Here is a 20,062-nt window from a genome sequence, read left to right on the forward strand (position 1 = left end):
ACAATGACTATTTTACAGATTAAAGATATATCTTTGGTAGTATCCAAATATGTTATGAAATTTTTGGTTTAAATTAGGTTGAATATAATGCTGAAGGAAAGAGGATCATTGAAACAGTGATAAGTAAAGTGCCAATCAAAGAAAGAGGTGCTATTGAGAAGCAAGCCAAAGGTCAGATCCAATGAACAATATTAGATCGAATGGGGAAGGTATTCTTGAATTGTGTAGATTCTGTGTTAAGCTTTCTATTATCGAGGACGGGCATATTGTTGTGTGTAGTAATTTGCAATATTTTTTTTCACTGTCACGATGTTCCTGGTCTTGAATTGTATTGATCCCCCAACTGGGAGGTGTTTGGACGAAAAAGTTATTTGCATTCCATAGTGACCCTTGAAAAGTTGAAATGCATTGCCTTCTCACCTCTCCGAATGGAGAGGAGAGTCTTTCTACTTTCTTTGCTAGAGAGTAATCCCATGATGCGGAACATGTATCACATGCCCAAGCAAGATGTGGAATACCAAGGGCTGGTTTTCTATTAGTGACTCTGGATGTGTACATAGATATACTAAACTTCATAAAACATTTTGGGAGATTTTGATAACCTAATGGTTTGTGTATGCATGCATGCATGTATGTGTGTACGGCCGGGTTCACAAGCATAGGGTGCAGTAGGCTCTTTTTTGCACGCATAATTTGAACACCCTGCAATTCTTGACACAGGTTTCACCTTCTTCCAGCTTTTGCTGCTCCCCCTCAAGTCTATGGCGTACCCGGCCCCCTATTCTGGCAGCAGCACCCTTGCCCTGGTGAGTCCTGCCCTCGTTTACTTAGAACATGTACCTTCTCTTGCAACGTCTCGCAACATACAACTGCTAACCCTAACACACGAGCGGATTAACCCACACTTCTGTGGTCACCATGACGTAGGGTTTAATGCGTTTGTATCAGATGGCGAGGAGAGGTTCGCATATTATACATTTCTTCACTTGCAAAATAGCTCAAGCGTCATCACTGCTGGAGGGCACATCAAGCAGGGCGGGGCTGGGCAGTTCTCGCCCATATGTGCCTGCACCGCAGGCCGGCAATAGCTATTCTAGTGCCTGTCTTTTAGAAGAGGCTGGTGGGCGCGGGGTCTCCACATTAACAGGCCCCGCTGAACCTGTATGCAGTATCCCCTGGCTGGCTGTTCGACGCTAACTGGCATGTGTTGTTGGGCTTGGACGGTCACATACACAGTCTACTAATACCATGCTCGACGATGTCAGGGTCTGTGCATCAAATCTGCAAATTTGAAGCCCATGTTAGGGTTGTTGCTAGAGATTGAGTTGGAGTGGGGTGCAGGATTGCAGTCAGGGTTTGGTATTTTAGGGGTTTAGTGAGTTACGAATCAGGGTTTTTTCATGCAAAGGTTTAGGACTGGAGGATTTAGCAATGCATCTAGATACTAGTAAATAGTGATTGAACTTGTATTTAAGAAGGATTGAACCAAAAACGGTGTGAAATCTTGCATTTTGTTTGGGTGATTCTACATAGAAACTAACCAAGAAGAATATGCTATGCCTTTACACTCAATCCTGTCCCTAAGCTCCCGGTGTCTGAAGTGCTATTCCTGTTTTTCCTTCTAAGTGAGCCCTTTAAACACTGAAAGGCTTTATTTCTGCAACCAAAAATCCTACCATGTACAAAATACAAAACCATAGGTTTTACATGTTACATGCGGAAGCTTTGGGAGTCTTCTTTCAGCCCTAAGACACCATTTGGAACATGCTGATGCAAAAACGCAAGTTGAAGAGAGAGAGAGATGGCTGAGAATTCAGCAGCCATAGGCTGCCTCCTTGAAATCGTATAAAACCTAGTCTAATCCTAGTTCTATGACTCAGCCCCAAGTCAGGACTGAATGAAGAAAACGATGATCAATTGTGCCTTTTTATAGGCCTTGGAGGACCTAGTGAACTGGCCGACCAGCAGTCGGCCAGCTTTTGAACAAAGAAATCCAAGTCGGGCTGCAGTTGATTGCTGTCCTTAGGTGTACTTGCAGCCGATAGGAGTTCCTCATCCATCACCAGTCCATCACTTGCCAAATCTAGCAACTCATGCTCCAAAATCCGCTCTTATCTGGTTGCTTTCCTCAGGATTAGCCTTGAGATCACTTCAGATAAGCCTAATTGCAGACATAAGGTCGAAATTTTACTGGCAAACAGAAGGACTGGTTGCGCGTTCTGACGCGCTCCCTTGAACTCGTCTTCGAGTCGCTCAAGGTAGTGGGGCGGTAGAAACCGTTGCCTAAGGTCGCGGACGAACTCGTCCCACACATAAGCTGCCACACCTACTTTGGTGTGGGTGTCACCAGGAGGTGAAACTTTTTGCAGTTGTTTTCTTTATTTATATTTCTTTATAAATATATATTTTTCTTTTCTTTCTCTTTGGGTGCTGTTGTTTTCCCTCGGGATCTCTTGGAAGGGCTTGGGCCATTGCAATGTCAGAATGGGTCAGCCAGTGGGACTTTGGACCAGTGGTTGGCTAAGCCTGAGAATTGCACTGAAAGATGAATGACAGTGTCCAGGACATGGGCACTGAAAGATGAATGACAGTGTCCAGGACATGGCCACTGAATGAGGGCATAGGCCGGTTTACACTAGTAAGTGGCCGCCACCGAAATGTGAATGTATCTTGAATTCTGAGCAAATTCTGAAGTGACCATAGTGGTCAAAGATGGTCAGGAGACCAGAAGGAATGCAGATGACATCATCCCTAAAATCTAGGGAACTGCTATTTTTGGCAGTGTCGGAATTGAAAAGTGTTCGCGTCAGTTTGTGCGGAATGTCAAGGGGACCAAAAACTGACAAAGGACTGTTGTGAGAATGTGAACCAGTCAGGAGATTTTTAGCCTGGAAGATTGCATGTGGAAAAGGCTTAAAAATGTGCCAAGTGTCAAATTTTGGTGCATTTTCCTCATTGAGAAGAGGGAAGCGTGGGAATTTGGGAAGAGGAGGCTCATTTGCAGCCATCATGTGGTTTTGTTGCAAGAAAAACAGCTATGGTGGTGCACTCCCTTGCCCTACAACTCATGAATTGAGGGTTGAGCTTGCTCCCCACAGCCTCTCTCTCTCTTTCTCTCTCTTGCAGACTATGGAAATGCTCTCATCAGATAAAATCAGGTATAGTTGTGTGAATTTCATGCTTATATGCAAAGGTTAGTTGCCTCCTTGAACAGGAACAGGTGTAGTTGGTTCCTACACCAAAGCAGGGACGGAAGAGGGTGATAACCTCTTCAATACAATGCTGTTTCAGCACTGTTTAGGTGCTGTTTTTGGGCTGTTATGTTGCCCGGTTGATGCCAAAATGCAGTAGGACTTTGCTAAAGTCCTCCAGGACAGTACAAGGGTTATTTTGGGCTGAAAACAGAGCTGAAAACAGGTCTGTGCAGAAAATTACAGCAAGCTGAATTGTGATGTTTTGGACTCCATTGGGTAGCCTGATGCCTATGGAAGTGAGCCTGTCAGTTGGGACTCATTCTGAGATATTATGGAACAGTTTTAGTGCAGTTATGCTGGCAAATTTCTCCGAGAATTTGTAAAACTCAGCTGATGCAAGTAGAGTGCTTTGTTGCACTTGTGCTTTGTAATTTTCAACCTTTTAACAATAAAGAAATACCGCAAGGGGCGCCGGACTTCGGGGCCAATGTGTTGTTGAGCGAGGGAGCGAGGATTCTGTGATTGTGTGTCTGAGTAAGTCCAGGTTATTTGTGAATGAATTACCGCTTTATGTGTCCATAGACCGGTTTCATGGTTCCGTTGCCGGGACAGGGTCCTCTTTTCTGCAAGAGCCCGGACACGGATTGGATTGGGTGAACAGGAGACACACATAGTGAGGTACAATTGATTACAGGTGAGAAAGAGTACTGTCTCTTTCTTTGGATACAGGTTCCCTTAAACTTTCAGTTGACAGTATGACAGACAAAGGGAAAGGCAAGCTCCGTGCCGAAGAGAGTTCCTCTTCTACTTGTAGACAGCGTATAGAGGTGACAGGTGCTCAGGTGTCAGCCTCTGCTCGGACGGAGCCAGTAGTACAGCCAGCCTTGTTAGAGGAAGAACAGGAACAGGAGGATTTGTTTCAGGCACAGCTTCTTAGCATGCTTGGAACTTTTCAGCAGCTAGTTAAGAATCCCAGAATGAAGAAATTTTTGCAGTCACGTACAAGGGATTCCCAGGTTGAAGCATCCCAGCATGCAGTAGAGAGGGCACAAGAACAGTTGCAAATGAGGTTAGAGCATGTTGAGCAGGCACCTGTGATACTAGCTGATCCAGTGCAACATGTTACCCAGGCACATGTACAGACATTTAATGGCCAGGGCAGTAATGTGCAAAGGGTCATGCCGACCATTCCTTCATTCATTGCTTCCCAGCCTGCCTGGCTATTTTGGTGGTGGGTCTGTTTTCCAGGCCATGGCTAGGCCGGTTTTGCCAGGACTGATGTCAAGAGGGTCACCAGGAATGATGCCTATGGAAGCTGTGAACCCTCTTTATGCCAATATAGGTGTGCAGCCCGGATTTCAAACTTATTTTAGTCCAGCTTTGGGGCCCGCAGCACCTGTCAGTGTGGCTGAATTTCCTCAACCTAGTGGACAAAGACCAGTAAGGACTGATGCAGCAAAGGTGCAAAAGGATTACAAAGAAGGAGGTCAAGCAGTAAAGTTTGAGACTTTCAGTGGGATGCAGGACAAATTGAAAGCGCTGACTTTTATTCAGCAGTTTGATGCAGCATACACTGGGGGTAACTTTACAGAGTCTTCTATGGTGCGGAAGGCTGCTACTTTCTTGAAAGGTAATGCATTGCAGTGGTGGACCTCACTGTTGATGCAAGGACAGGCACCTGCTACATGGGTCCAATTCAAGCAGCAGTTCTCTTTTGCATGGCTGACAAACACCTTCGAAGTGGATGTGATGAGAGCATGGCACAAACTGGATGCAGCTAATTGTGCAAATCTGGAAGAGTACAATAAGAAGTTTTGGGATGCACTCTTGCCAGTAACTTCTTACAGGACAGTGCCATTGTCAGAGCAAATAGAGAAGTATTGCTGTGGTTTGCCCAAAGAAATCAGGGATTATTGCATTAAGACCAATGTGTCTAATATGACTCAGCTCATTGAGAATGCAAACATGGCTAATGCATTGCTACAGGGAGGTTCACGTGGCTTTAAGAGCACAGTGAAGAAGGAACCTCAAGACAAAGGACAGAAGAGGCCACTATATGGCAAGTCATTTGAAGAGAGAAAGGCATTGATGCAAGCTGGGAAATGTTTCATCTGTGAACAGAAAGGGCATATGGCTGCAAAATGTCCACAACAGCCAGTAAAAGATGCGGAGGATAAACAAGGGCCACCCAAGAAGAAGACAATGCCGAGTGCAGGATTGATACCTGACATGGTTGGTGACCAGCCATGTGATGATGCGACAGAATTGTGCAGAGCATGGGGTAAAATCAGAGATGCTACAGTGCTGATTTTCTTTGACCCTGGTGCTCGAGCCAACTTTATTTCACCAGCATTGGCAGCCAAGTTGGGAATTCGTGCTGAAGAGATGGGACCAGTTGGACAGGCTGATTTGGCATGCCCTGGGCATTCAGTTCCTGTCACTCCTATACTTGGCAAACTTCGCATGCATATACAGAGTTATGTCGACACAGAGGAGTTTCTTATCATGCCCTTGGAAGGATGTGATGTCCTATTGGGAATTCCATGGTGTCATAGGAAACATGCAGTGTTGGATGCTTTCAACAAGAAAATCACAATTGTACATAGGGACAAGACTCATGTTTTGGATGTGAAGCTGAAAGGAGAGTCTGTCCCAGTTATTTCTACTTTTTGAACCTGAATTTTGAATGACCTGTACATTTGTATTATATGTTTGGCAATGTACAGTTTTGACGTTTGTTGTCAATGACTTAATCAATGAATGAACTTTCAGTGCTTTGAAGTTGTATCTGTTATGCTTCAAATGAATGATTTACATGTTGTGACACTAATAGTACAAGATATATGCTATCGCCCTGTGTTGCATCCGGAAACATGTATTTGAAAGGCTTGAACCTGCGATGGCACAAATGGTAGTGGGGAATCCCTATCATCGCCCTGTGTCATCCGTTGGCAGGAGATACATGCGATGACACTAATCACCTGCGGAGTCTTGTGATCGTCCTGTGTCATCCGTTTGCATGTGGACTTGCAATCGAGGTCGCTTGCTTCTTTCAAGAGGGGGGTATGTCACCAGGAGGTGAAACTTTTTGCAGTTGTTTTCTTTATTTACATTTCTTTATAAATATATATTTTTCTTTTCTTTCTCTTTGGTTGCTGTTGTTTTCCCCCGGGATCTCTTGGAAGGGCTTGGGCCATTGCAATGTCAGAATGGGTCAGCCAGTGGGACTTTGGACCAGTGGTTGGCTAAGCCTGAGAACTGCACTGAAAGATGAATGACAGTGTCCAGGACATGGGCACTGAAAGATGAATGACAGTGTCCAGGACATGGCCACTGAATGAGGGCATAGGGCGGTTTACACTAGTAAGTGGCCGCCACCGAAATGTGAATGTATCTTGAATTCTGAGCAAATTCTGAAGTGACCATAGTGGTCAAAGATGGTCAGGAGACCAGAAGGAATGCAGATGACATCATCCCTAAAATCTAGGGAACTGCTATTTTTGGCAGTGTCGGAATTGAAAAGTGTTCGCGTCAGTTTGTGTGGAATGTCAAGGGGACCAAAAACTGACAAAGGACTGTCGTGAGAATGTGAACCAGTCAGGAGATTTTTAGCCTGGAAGATTGCATGTGGAAAAGGCTTAAAAATGTGCCAAGTGTCAAATTTTGGTGCATTTTCCTCATTGAGAAGAGGGAAGCGTGGGAATTTGGGAAGAGGAGGCTCATTTGCAGCCATCGTGTGGTTTTGTTGCAGGAAAAACAGCTATGGTGGTGCACTCCCTTGCCCTACAACTCATGAATTGAGGGTTGAGCTTGCTCCCCACAGCCTCTCTCTCTCTTTCTCTCTCTTGCAGACTATGGAAATGCTCTCATCAGATAAAATCAGGTACAGTTGTGTGAATTTCATGCTTATATGCAAAGGTTAGTTGCCTCCATGAACAGGAACAGGTGTAGTTGGTTCCTACACCAAAGTAGGGACGGAAGAGGGTGATAACCTCTTCAATACAATGCTGTTTCAGCACTGTTTAGGTGCTGTTTTTGGGCTGTTATGTTGCCCGGTTGATGCCAAAATGCATTAGGACTTTGCTAAAGTCCTCCAGGACAGTACAAGGGTTATTTTGGGCTGAAAACAGAGCTGAAAACAGGTCTGTGCAGAAAATTACAGCAAGCTGAATTGTGATGTTTTGGACTCCATTGGGTAGCCTGATGCCTATGGAAGTGAGCCTGTCAGTTGGGACTCATTCTGAGATGTTATGGAACAGTTTTAGTGCAGTTATGTTGGCAAATTTCTCCGAGAATTTGTAAAACTCAGCTGATGCAAGTAGAGTGCTTTGTTGCACTTGTGCTTTGTAATTTTCAACCTTTTAACAATAAAGAAATACCGCAAGGGGCGCCGGACTTCGGGGCCAATGTGTTGTTGAGCGAGGGAGCGAGGATTCTGTGATTGTGTGTCTGAGTAAGTCCAGGTTATTTGTGAATGAATTACCGCTTTATGTGTCCATAGACCGGTTTCAGTGGGCATGAGCCCACTGAGTCCACCAAGGAATGGCCTCACCTTCCAAGTACCAATTGGCTAAGATCACTCTGTCAGTATTTGTTTTCCTCACTGCGGCAAAGTAAGCTTCAAATTGATGTAACCATGAATAAAGAGTTGTGGGATCGAGTTTACCATTATACTTACTGAAATTCATTTTCTCGGGAAAATGATTCGAGGGCGCCGTCGGTGTCAATATGGCGTCCAAAGCTATGAGGTAACGCTCGTGTTCCACGCGTCGCATGGCATCGTCTTCTCGTTGTCGGATCTCCAATGCACGCATCTGCAACTCAAGCAAGGAGCTTGGCTGCGGCTGTGACCCCACGAGAGGGTCCTTGTGACGAGGATCTGGTATCTAGGATACGGAAGGAGAGGGAGGAGGAGATGGAAAACGCGACGCTGGAGAGCGGGTACGCTCCTCCAGAGCCAAGATCCGCGCCTTCTGCTCATCCAACTTGGCGGTCTGTTTTGCGAGTGCTCGCATCATCTGCTGGAACATGTCTGTGACACTCAAGCCTGGTGCCCTAGCTGGGCTGCCTGGTGCACTCTGGTCCCAAGGTTCTGGGTCTCTCTCGTGGCCGAAGCTCGCCATAGCAGGAAAATGTAATTCCTTTTTGCAACGCATGTTACATTGGTATCAGGGCTTAGGTCATCCTAGGACAGTTCTTAGCTTATATTTGGTGCATGCTGAATTAGGGTTTTGGAAATTAGGGTTTGTGTTTTAGGGTTTATGAGCAAGATTAGGGTTTGCGTTTTTGCGTTAAATCTGCATTTTTGCATCAACTTTTTGCTCATTTTCAGCATAGTATAGTGTGACCATCCACTATGTGTGTGGGAGACTTTCGGAGGCTTCCGGAGGCTAAAAACCAACCGTCCTTCGAGGGACAGGAGTCACTCCGAAAGGGGTAGTCCACCGGCGTCTAAAAACCAACCACACGAGCGAGAAAAATTTTCTGGTTTTCTTTGCTGAATCTTTGTCCTTGAAGTAGGCTCTGATACCGCTGTAATATGCGGAAGCTTCGGAGAAAGATCGGTACTTCAAAACTCAGAAATCAGCACTCTTTTCACGACGGAAATTAGCGCATAAACTAAAAGGAGATGTGCAAAAAATAGAGAGAGAAGGGGGAGATGGAGAGGACACAGTATTGGGTCCCAATTACCCTCTGTAGGGCCCCCACCACGGATGGTGTATTTGCTTTATTAGAATGATGTAAATCTGAAAACAAATACAGAATTCTTGACCTTTTCTTGGTTGGGAAATCCCTGCCCTTGACCTTCAGAAGTCCACCCCTTTGCTTAGCAATCTCCTTGGCTTGTCCGGCCCTTGATTGGGTTGAGCTCTTGGTGAATACTGAGATGAATGATGGGATTGTGGACCTCTCCTATTTATACTACTCTTCAGCAGCAATCGGCCAGTATAGGAGCAGGCGGCCAGCATACAAATCCCACGACTGAGTAAATTCAGCATTAAATGCTCCAAAAATCCTAATAAATACTGCGTAAATTCCCTAGTAAGCTGGGGAGGCAGGCGCTTGCTTCTAGAAGGCTGGGCATAGCCTTTGCCCACAATCCATGGGCTGGGCAGCCTGTAGGGGCTGCCCCATACTTGCCCTATAGCCCTATGAAGACTGTAACCTCCTGAAAATAGCCTTATTCTTGCCTTAGGACTGTCCTATAGCCCTTCCATGGCTGGTGGGTCCAGCCTGGGCCTTACTGGCCCACATGGGGATGGTTTCACATGAAACCATTCCCATGCCCATACTAAGCTTCGGGGTAGCCCTATGGGCTGACCCCTTGTCCTAAACATAATCTACTCAGTGACCTGGCATCCGGTACCATACCAGATACACAAAACCACTAACATCATTCTAGAGGGAGACTCACAGCGCGGACTGGCACTGTTTCATGTGCAGGACAGTGCACACCTGACCTTGGACTCATGTGCAAGACAATGCACACCTGACCTCGGACGACTGAGATGGATCCTTGGCTGACTCGTCCTGGACTGGGCTCACATGGGGCCAGTTCACCATCCCAGGTCCTGCACCTTCTGTACAGAAATGTCTACGTGGCATCCAAGTGCGGGATGCACGTGACACAAATGGACTGTCGGAGTCTAGGCCTTAGTCATATTTATTCATTGATCCGTTAGTCATCATTGAGTCATTGAGAGCTCAGGAGGAGTGCTACCATTAAGTATCTCTATTGAACATTGTATATGTCAAAGTTATGCAGCAGCAGCATGCACACCACCCTAGGGCATTGAGCAACGTCGGTGGCTGGGCTCCCATCTCCTTGCCGTTGCTCCCCCTCAAAAACCCGGCCGGAGGAGATATCTATGACAAAGTGCCACCACACCCTATATATGGCTCTTCGACTTCCCATGCTCTTGCATATGGGATAATCCACCACAACTTCTAGTCATACGATAACCCTGAGAGTAGCTACGAGAATTGCCACCTCCAACACCCTCCAATTCGAGCATCTCGATCAAACAGAGGTTAGGACCGCCCAAGACCACACAGGCTGAGCTCTGATACCATGTCAGAGTCACGCAGCAGCAGCACACACCCCACCCTAGGGCACTGAGCAATGTTGGTGGCTGGGCTCCCATCTCCTAGCCGTTGCTTCCCCCCAAAAACTTGGCCGGAGGAGATATCTATAGCAAAGTGCCACCACACCCTATATATGGCTCTTCGACTTCCCATGCTCTTGCATATGGGATAATCCACCACAACTTCTAGTCATGCGATAACCCGAGAGTAGCTACGAGAATTGCCACCTCCAACAGTATATACTTCATGTTAGTAATACAGGAAGATTTAGTCATCTCTCGCTATTGTGTAGTGAGCATGTAAGTCTTTGATTAGGCGTTAACACAATCAATCAATCATATATACGCTTATGCAAGCGTTCATGTTACGAAGAAGGCACATCAAGGGGCACTCAAAGGCCTGATCTGGGAGAGCCTAAGGTCTTGCTTGTTTATTGTTCGACGTAGGACAATGCGGCGGACCTCTCAATGAAGTTTCTACCTCAGGCTATGCTCCGGCAGCACTCCAGCGCTCACTAGGGTTCGTTCCACATCCAAGAGCTGAGAGGGGGTGTTAGCAGTCATCTCCTGTCTGTACAGTGAGGGCCTTTGTTTTGGGTGTACCCGCCGAGAGCCTTTTCTCTTTTTTCCCCATTTTTTTCCGTATTTTCCCTATTTTTTCCTAGTCGTGGGGCAGTCGTGTGTTGGCCGAGTAATGATTTTCTTCTGGCCGACTGAGAATGTCCTGGCCAATTGGTTATGAGCTGGCTAATTGGCTGTTTTTCCAGTTGTGGACATTTGGGCTGCTTCGGCTGTATTATGGCTGGCCGACCAGCACTGGGGTGTGGTATAAATACCACCCTTGGTCCCCTACTTCCTCTTGTATCGGTTTCACGTGTATATAGCAAAGTTTATACAACTTCTCTCTCTCTACACTTTTGTGCTTAGTTCTCTATAGCACTTGTCTTATTTTTCCGCTGTGCGTTCCGACACACACATGGCTTAGCCATCTTCAACGGGATGTCCTGTTGGCCTTCTTCTAGGGTTCTCACATGCTTCCCACATGGCGGAGGCTCGAGTACAGTGGATTACTTGATGGGATCTCTGGCTTTAGCCACATCCATACATACCTTCACCATTTCCACCTGCCCCCTTGGAGCCAACCATGCTTCTCTCTCCTTCAGCCTAGCTTTTCCCGACCATCCTCACCACCACCATCGCCCATCTCCCACTACACCAAGATTCACTTCCACCATGATGGGGACTCGACTTACCCTGACCATCTCTACCGACATCTAATGTATGTAGACCCCAGTCTCCCACTAGCCTGTTAAAATATTGCATCTCTCATGCTGTCGCGGAGCGCATCTCATGCTGTCATGGAGCTGTCGGTTCCTACAGCCGACTGTGTGTCATGCATAAGTATATAAGAGTTGCTCCCTTTATTCATTCAACATATCATTCATTGCCCTATTTGCTGGCTCTTGTACTCTGTAACCTCAAGCTAATAAAGCTCAGTTCTTGCTTGCAATCTTTCTCTCTCTCATGTTCATTGCTTCCGCTTGTGCACATTCTTTCATGGTATCATTCGCCTAGGCTCTGGCTGCTGCAAAAATCTGCTTCTCTCTGTTTTCTGCTTCCCTAGATGCTCTAGGCTGTAGATCCTTCAAACTGTGGCTGCGTTTCTTCATTCTTAGCTGCGTTTTTTGCTCTACAAGCTCCCCAACTGCTGTCGGCCAGCCCCCAGGCTGCGTTTTCTTCTGCAGAGGCAAGTGGAGGAGTCCTAGCTGCAGATTCAGTGAGTGCATCAGACAAGTGGCACATTAGCTCTTCTCCCTCCCGCCGGTGGTGTGTTTTTTGGGTTTCTTTTGTTGCTGTCCAGCCTGCATCTTCAGAGGGGGCTATTAGTCCCTAGTTGGATCCTGTGGAAAGGTGCTTGAGAGAGCACATGGATTGTTTAGCTACAGAGGTTGTTTGAGACATAGCTTCTTTTAGGCAGACATGGGTCCCCCTTGCATGAACAAGGAGGACAAGCGCAGTGGTACAAACTATGATCACTGGAAGCTACAGATGAAGGTTTGGTTCACACACAAGGGTCTCTGGGAGATTGTTCAGGGCCACGAACGAAAGCCTGAACGCCCTACCAGCTCTAGGAAGTGGACTCAGGACCAGGAGGATGCCTTTCTCGCCAAACTTTCAGCTTGGGAGAATCAAGACTCAAAAGCTCACTCTGCACTTGTACGAGCCATCTCACCAGAGGTCTCCCTCGCCGTGCAAACATTGGATTGTGCTGCTTCTGTTTGGAGAAAGCTGACAGATCTATATGCACGGGACTCTACAATGCGATCTGTCAATCTATTGGGTCAGCTCTTTTCTCTGGAGTTTACAGCAAGGACTTCCATGCAGTCATTTGTGATGAAGGTTAAGGTAATTCATGAGCAATTAGTGGCAATGGGTATTGCCTTGACCTCTTCTCAATCAGCTGCTCTTCTCCTCATCAGGCTGTCGTGCTGTCGTGGAGCGCATCTCTCATGCTGTCGTGGAGCGCATCTCTCATGCTGTCGTGGAGCGCATCTCTCATGCTGTCGTGGAGCTGTCAGCGTGTTTCCTACAGCCGACTATGCTTCATGCATAAGTATATAAGAGTTGCTCCCTTTATTCATTCAACATATCATTCATTGCCCTATTTGTTGGCTCTTGTACTCTGTAACCTCAAGCTAATAAAGCTCAGTTCTTGCTTGCAATCTTTCTCTCTCTCATGTTCATTGCTTCCGCTTGTGCACATTCTTTCATAGCCGACCTCACCTCTCAGCTCACCACAATCTAACACCTCTGCCATAGCCGCATTTCCATGCACCAACCGATCTACGGCTTGACCTCCCTGCGGCACCATGCCCCATAACAATTGGTATGAGGAGGAATGCCGCACAACACGTGAGGGTCTCTTACGTCTGGCCAAAGCCGGGAGCAAGATGCTCAAAATATGAAGCAATACACAACCAGACGTAAGAAACGAGCACATGTTAAGGGCCAATACAAGGCCTTATACCAATCTCTCAAAGGTGTGAACAATACTGAGGGTTGGAAGAAAATTCGAGAGAAACACCCACCCACACCCATTACATCTCCATCCATATGGCATACATATGCACGATCCCTATAGGATGTACTTGATCTGCAACCGCTCCCTACAGGAGGCCTACAAATCGGAAGATAAAATACACACAACTAATTCAAACAATGGACAATACTTGCAACATTAAAACTGAAAGTAACAAAGAACGCTTGACACCATCACTGGGGTCGGAAAGGGCCGCCTCCCCCCTCAATACAATTGTATTTCTTGGAGTATCTATATGTACGAGTGTTCACGAGCCCTAGGCCAGATTTCTCCATAACAAGGAGTGAGTACAACTGGTAAACAATAAGATTTTGTCGATGAAGAATCAATTGTTGGAGTAGACTAAGTCACAGGTAATCTCCCACCTTCATTGGGTGAACACCTGCCCTCACTGGTCTTCCGGGACCGTGCACCAACAGGCATGCCCGTACTAACGCGTGGCAAGGTGAAACACTACGGAGGGAGTAATACTTGGTGCTCTCGAGTCAGCTTTGCTCCCAATTTTTCTCATACCGATATGACCTTCACTGGCTCCTCAAAATGTAAGGGCACAGTCAAGGTAATCACGGGAAAAGTCACCATCTCGGTGGCCTTACTAGAGGAAGGCAACGGGATGTGATAGTTTTGCCTAACAAGACTTGTGCAAACAGCATTTAATTAATGTGAAAATACATAAATAAATACTTGACAAGGATTCAAATTCAATTCTCAGTAGAGTAGCTCTTTCCCTTTCTAATGCACTCCAAAACTGTAGGCGGGTACAAGGGCTACAAGTAAAGCCGGGTATAGGGCAATAGCTGGTACATGGCAGCAACTAGTATAACTGTGTGGGCGGGTACTGGCAACAGCAAGTACTGGACAACAGCTGGTACAACTATAGGTACAATTGGGTACACCAGCAGCAGGCGGGTACAACTGCAGGTACAATCGGGTACTAGAACATGTACAGTCGGGTACAAGATAGAAGGTACAGTTAGGTACATGTAGAAGGTACAGTCAGGTACCAATTCAAGCTGGTACAGCAGCAACAGATACAGTCGGGTACTAGGTAGCAAAAACAGAGGCGGGTACAAGCTTCCAGGCGGGTACTTTTCATCAACCACCCTCCCACCAACCATCCACATGTGGGGGGAAGAAGTATTTCTCCATGCAATGCATGTTATATTATTATTATTAAACTTTACTAATGTTGGGCACCCACATTAAAGCAAATGTCCAGCCAATGTTTTAAATGTGTGCGAACACCCAACCTTATAAACATTAAGGTTGACATTACTTAAGGGATTTTACATTTGAAAAGGCCAAAAAGGGTAATACTTACCACTTGCTCACATGCCACACCAACTCATTAGTAGACAACACACCCACGGTACACTGGGGGCGTCCCTGCCGTCTAGTGTACTGGCATGACATAGCAGGCAAACATGTCAATGCGACAACAAGTTTATGCATGCAAACATAAATGCATGTGCACATGTAATGGACGAAATCTCCCTTTCATGAAACTTGTACAAGGATTTCTGGTCGGGCACAAAACTGGCGCGACAGAAATGTGAAGTCTTGGTTTTTTATGGAGTGACAGTCCCATAGGCAAAACACAAGTCCTGGCACGGGCCTTCCTATGGAGTGACAATCCCATCGACAAGGTTGGCACAAATATCAGAGTGACAAGTCCCATGGATAAGACGCAATCCTGGTCATACATGGGTGGCGGCAAACAGGCTCCCGTTCATATGGCGCAATACTGGTCACACAAGGTGGCACAAAATTGTCAGAATGCGCAGTGGAAGACTAGCGCACGTAGGAGACGCATCACCATTGAGCTCCACGAACACCCCCAACGGGCACTCCAGCATCCCTCCACCGGGCTTCCATCTCCCGGTGAGTTGCCTCCCAAAACACCGGCCGGAGGAGATGATTATGACAAGGTGCCACTCTAGCCTATATATGGCTCTTCAACTTCCCATGCTTCCACTTATGGGATAATCCAAGGCACCTTCTAGCCATAGATCACACGCTCGAAATCGCCAACCTTTCAACACCCTCCCTCGATTTGAGCTCCGCAAGCCACTGAGGCGCGAGGGGGTCGCCGAGGACCACACACGCCTGAGCCGCCCAGGACCACACATGCCCGGGCTCTGATACCATGCCAGAATGCGCAGCGGAAGACTAACGCATGTAGGAGATGCATCACCATCGAGCTCCACGAACACCACCAATCAGCAACGCAACAATCCCCCTCTTGCTCAGAAAACTTCCAAGATCTTTCAAGAGCCTAGGGTTCTAATACCATGTCAAAATACGCAGCGGAGATGATAACCAAATCTGAGACCACAAGTGAAACCGATCCTGTCAAGTGGGAATAGACTCCGTTGGACACCCACACACGTAATAGCACAACTTAAATATCACAATTTGAATGGACAACTTAATAACAAGTGAAAATCGAAATGAAATGAAATGTTGATAGATGGACACCAGCACTGGGGCCGGAACGGGCCGACCCCCCCCTCAATATATGATATATTATTGGGAGTATTTAAAAGATACAATGCTCCATGGGTTCAAAGAACGTGCGACCCACTTGAGTGGTCAAGTCTCTACGGTCCTGTGCCTTCATTGGAATCCACGGAGAGGGCCCCACTGGTGTTCTAGGACCACGCACAAACAGGCGCTTCCGTACTAATGCGTGGCTCTCCCGATCTCGGCACCCATGGACCGTGGTTCTCCAAAAGCTTGGACTACCCGGCACCGAACGGGTGTTAGCGGTAGAGAGAATCCTTTATCAGATTTACAACAAAATCCTTTACTTAAATCTGAATCCACTTACTTGTAGCTCGCTAGTGGAAAACAAATACCCGAGGCGTCTGTGTGCAGCTACTAGAGATGGACATCAGGGCACAGCAGCCTGTCGAGGAGGAGGCGGAGCAGCTGCCTGTGTAGAAGGTGTAACCGCCTGAAGAGGGGAGGCGCAGAGCCGCCTGTAGCCGCCTATGGAAGGGAGGCGCAACCCCACGTAGCCGCCTATAGAAGAAGGCGCAGCTGCCTGGGGGAGGCGCAACGCTTGTTGTGGAGAAGGTGCAACCACCTGCAAGGGAGGAGGAGGTGCAACCGCCTGTTGTGGAGAAGGTGCAACCACCTGCAAGGGAGGAGGTGGTGCAACCGCCTATGGAGAGGAGCGCAGCCTGCCGGGAGAGCACAGCCGCCTGCTGTGCAGAGTGCAGCCACCAGTAGCAGCCTGTGGAAAGGAGGCACAGCCGCCTGTGGCTGCGTGTGGAAGAGAGGCGCAGTCGCCTGTGGGGTGGCGCAACTGCCTGCAGGGTAGAGGGAGCAGTCACCTGTGGAGAGGAGAAGCCGCCTAGCTGCAGAGCAAGCGTAGCCGCCTATGGAGTGGAGGAGCGCAGCCTGCTGTGGAAAACACAGCCGCCTGCTGTGCAGAGCGCAGTCTGCTGTGGGGAGGAAGCGCAGCCTGCTGGGAGAGCGCACAACCGCCTATGGGGCATGAAGGATGGTCGCCTGCAAAAGTCCCGTGAGGGATGATAGGATGGTCGCCTCTTTGTAGGTGTTGGAGAGAAAGCACACGACCACAGCTGGCCGGCTCCCCTAGCTTGCATGGGGGCGGCCAGTTTCAAGGTGGGGTGTGGGTAGGTGGCCATGCACCCACCCCCACACATAAAGGGTTAAGAGTGGGGTTTCCCTCCCCACCTTGGCCCATAGGTGGGTGCCCACTCTTAAATGAATGTGAACTTACAACCTTATAAAAATAAAGGTTAGAAAGAAAGCTATTAAACAAACAAGTGCAATACACTTACCACCTGTTCACATGCAACAAAACTCGTCAGAAGACAGAGCAAACTTCACGACCCACTGGCAGGCGTCCCCGCTCAGTAAGTGGCACGTCAAACAGGCAAACACAAGAATACAAGTCATGCGAAAACAGTTCCAAACATGCAAAACATGAATGCATGTGCAAATAGTATCATGGACATATCTCCCGTTCATGGAACAAGTACAAAACATCTATCGGGCACAATAATGGCACGACAGAAAACATAAATCCTAGTCTTCCTATGGAGTGACAGTCCCATAGGTAAGACAGATCCAGGCACGAGCCTCCCTATGGAGTGACAGTCCCATAGGCAAGACACGGCACAAATACTTGCTCTTCCATGGCGTGACAATCCCATGGATAGAACACAATCTAGGTCATACACGGGTGGCACCAGTCTGGTTCCCGTGCATACGACACCGTCCTGCTAACACACGGGTGGCACCAGTCTAGCTCCCGTCCATGTTATGCAAAAATACTGGCCCCTTCATATGAGACACCGGCCTGGCCTCAAGTGAACGAGACACAAATCTGGAGATGAACCAAATGGTCGGCCAATTGGTGACAACAAGAGCAAGTAGAGTGCAGAAAATAGTGCAGAAAATAGATAGCACAAGAGAAGGAGAGAGATAGGCGTGTAACTCTTCTCTACACACAAGATCCCGAATATGAAAACAAGATACAATGATGTGGGGGCAATGGGGCCATTTTATATGGCCCCATATATCCAGTCGGCCAGTGGAAAAACAGTCGCCAGCCTCACGACTGGGTCTCCTCCAGTTAGCACGAGTGCAGTCGGCCAGCTTCTGGGTCATCCTGCCAGGATCGGGCAGCCACCCACACCATGGAAAAAATAGGGAAAAAATACGGGGAGTGAGGAAAAATGAGAAAACACCTACAAAGGGCGGGCACACCCACAACAGAGGCCTTGGTGTCTGATAAAGACAGGAGATGACTTCTAACAAAAACTGGTTCCTGTCCATGTGACACCAAATGACTAACCCTTTCATATGGGGCACTCTCTTGGCCACATGTGAACATGGTGCCGCTCTATGCAGTGACAATCTCATAGAAGTTGCTCCAGAAATGGAGATGGACCAAATGGTGACATCCCCCCCGGCTTCTAAACAGTTGACCTCAACTGAAAAGCCTCAAGATATGCCTGCAAAAGTTGCGGGTAATCAAAGAAGTAATCCTCATCTATCCACTTTGCATCAATGGGTAAGTAGTTCTTAAATTTCACAAGGTATCTCCTGGAAAGCTTCCCGTGTGGTAGCTCTCTCCCCTTGTGAAATACAATCTGCTCTGGTTGGAGCATCTTCTCAAGCCCATCAATCTCGGGCGGATCTTCTCTGACAGGCTCTTCCGGATCTGGCCCCACATACTTCTGTAAAAGACTTACGTGAAAAGCATTGTGAATCTTTCAATGGTTGGGTAAAGCAAGCATGTAGGACACTTCATTGATCTTTTCAATCATTTTGAAGGATCCATAATATCGAGTAGAAAGCTTTGGATATGATCCCTCTCGTCCTGGCCTCTTTCGAAGCCTAGCTTTCTCAAATTTCAGTAATACCCAATCACCTTCCTTGACTTGCATGTCCCTTCTATGCTTGTCGGCAGCCCTCTTATGCTTGTCTTGTGACCTTGCAATGGCTGTCTGCACCTGAGCAAAGGCTATATTCAAGTCACGCACATACTCATCAGCTGCAAAAATCTCATTCTTTGTACGAAGGATGGGTGGCAAGATCACTCTGCTGTAAATAATCTCAAACGGGGCCTTTCCCGTGGAGGCATGTACTGTGTTATTGTAGGCAAACTCTACAAGTGGAAGATACTTTTCCTAGGCACTCTTTTGATCTGCCACATAACACTCCAACAAATCCAACACAGCAAAATTTGCAGCCTCACTTTGACCATCTGTATGGGGGTGATAAAAGCAGATGAGAACTCAAGCTTAGTGCCCATGTTATCAAATAAAGCCCTCCAAAAGAGGCTCGTAGTCTTGGGATCTCTATCCCCAATAATGGACTTAGGCATACTATGATGCTTGAATATGTGAGCAAGGAAAAGCTTGACCATATGATCAGCTTTAATGGTTTTCTTCACGGGCAAGAAGTGAGCTTGCTTGCTAAACTTGTCAACTCTGGTCCAAATAGCATCATTCCCATGCTGGGATCTAGGCAAATCCATAATGAAGTCTATAGTAATGCTTTCCCATGGTTGCGAGGGAATAGGCAATGGCTGAAGCAAACCTGGAGGCTTTTGCCTATCAAATTTCACCTTTTGACAAGTAATACATGCGCATACATAAGCCTCAATGTCTTTACGCATGTTGGGTGAAAAGAAATATCTTTCGATCATGCGTGTCGTAGGTAAAATACCTCTATGACCAGCATAAGGTGGAGTGTGACATTCCATAACCTTTGGATGCATATCCTTCACCACACATTGGCAATTATTCTTCATAAGATAACCCTCTTTGATCACATAAGAGGCATGTGAGTGACCAGCCATTAAATCAGTCCATATATGGGAAAAATCAGCATCCAAATGATACAAATCACGCATGGCAGATAAGTCCCCATGAGAGGCCACTGAAACTGCAACTATATAAGGCTTCCTGGACAAAGCATCTGCCACTAGATTCTTCTTTCCTGGAGTATGTACAATATGAAAATGAAACATGGAAAGAAAGTTTGCCATTCTCATTTGCTTCTTCGAGAGCTTTGTTTGAGATAGAAAGTACCTAAAGCTTTGGTGATCTGTCTTAACTAAAAATTCAGCCCCAAGAAGATAATGCTTCCATATTTTTAAGGTATGAATTACAGCCAAGAGCACTTTTTTATAAATGTCC

General features: G+C 47.0%; 1 long non-coding RNA gene across 1 annotated transcript in view; it reads left to right on the top strand.

Moving 5' to 3' along the window:
* Window positions 1–668: 668 nt before the first annotated feature.
* The window catches only part of LOC147626086 (uncharacterized), a 38,671-nt gene continuing 19,277 nt past the window's right edge, over window positions 669–20,062 (top strand). The window contains exon 1 of the long non-coding RNA XR_015268772.1: window positions 669–806. This is a non-coding gene — a long non-coding RNA (uncharacterized LOC147626086). The remainder of the gene's footprint in view (window positions 807–20,062) is intronic.

The sequence above is a fragment of the Cibotium barometz genome, chromosome 23, assembly GCF_041138505.1.
Source record: "Cibotium barometz isolate CiBa-2024 chromosome 23, ASM4113850v1, whole genome shotgun sequence".
NCBI classification, from domain to species: Eukaryota; Viridiplantae; Streptophyta; class Polypodiopsida; order Cyatheales; family Cibotiaceae; genus Cibotium; species Cibotium barometz.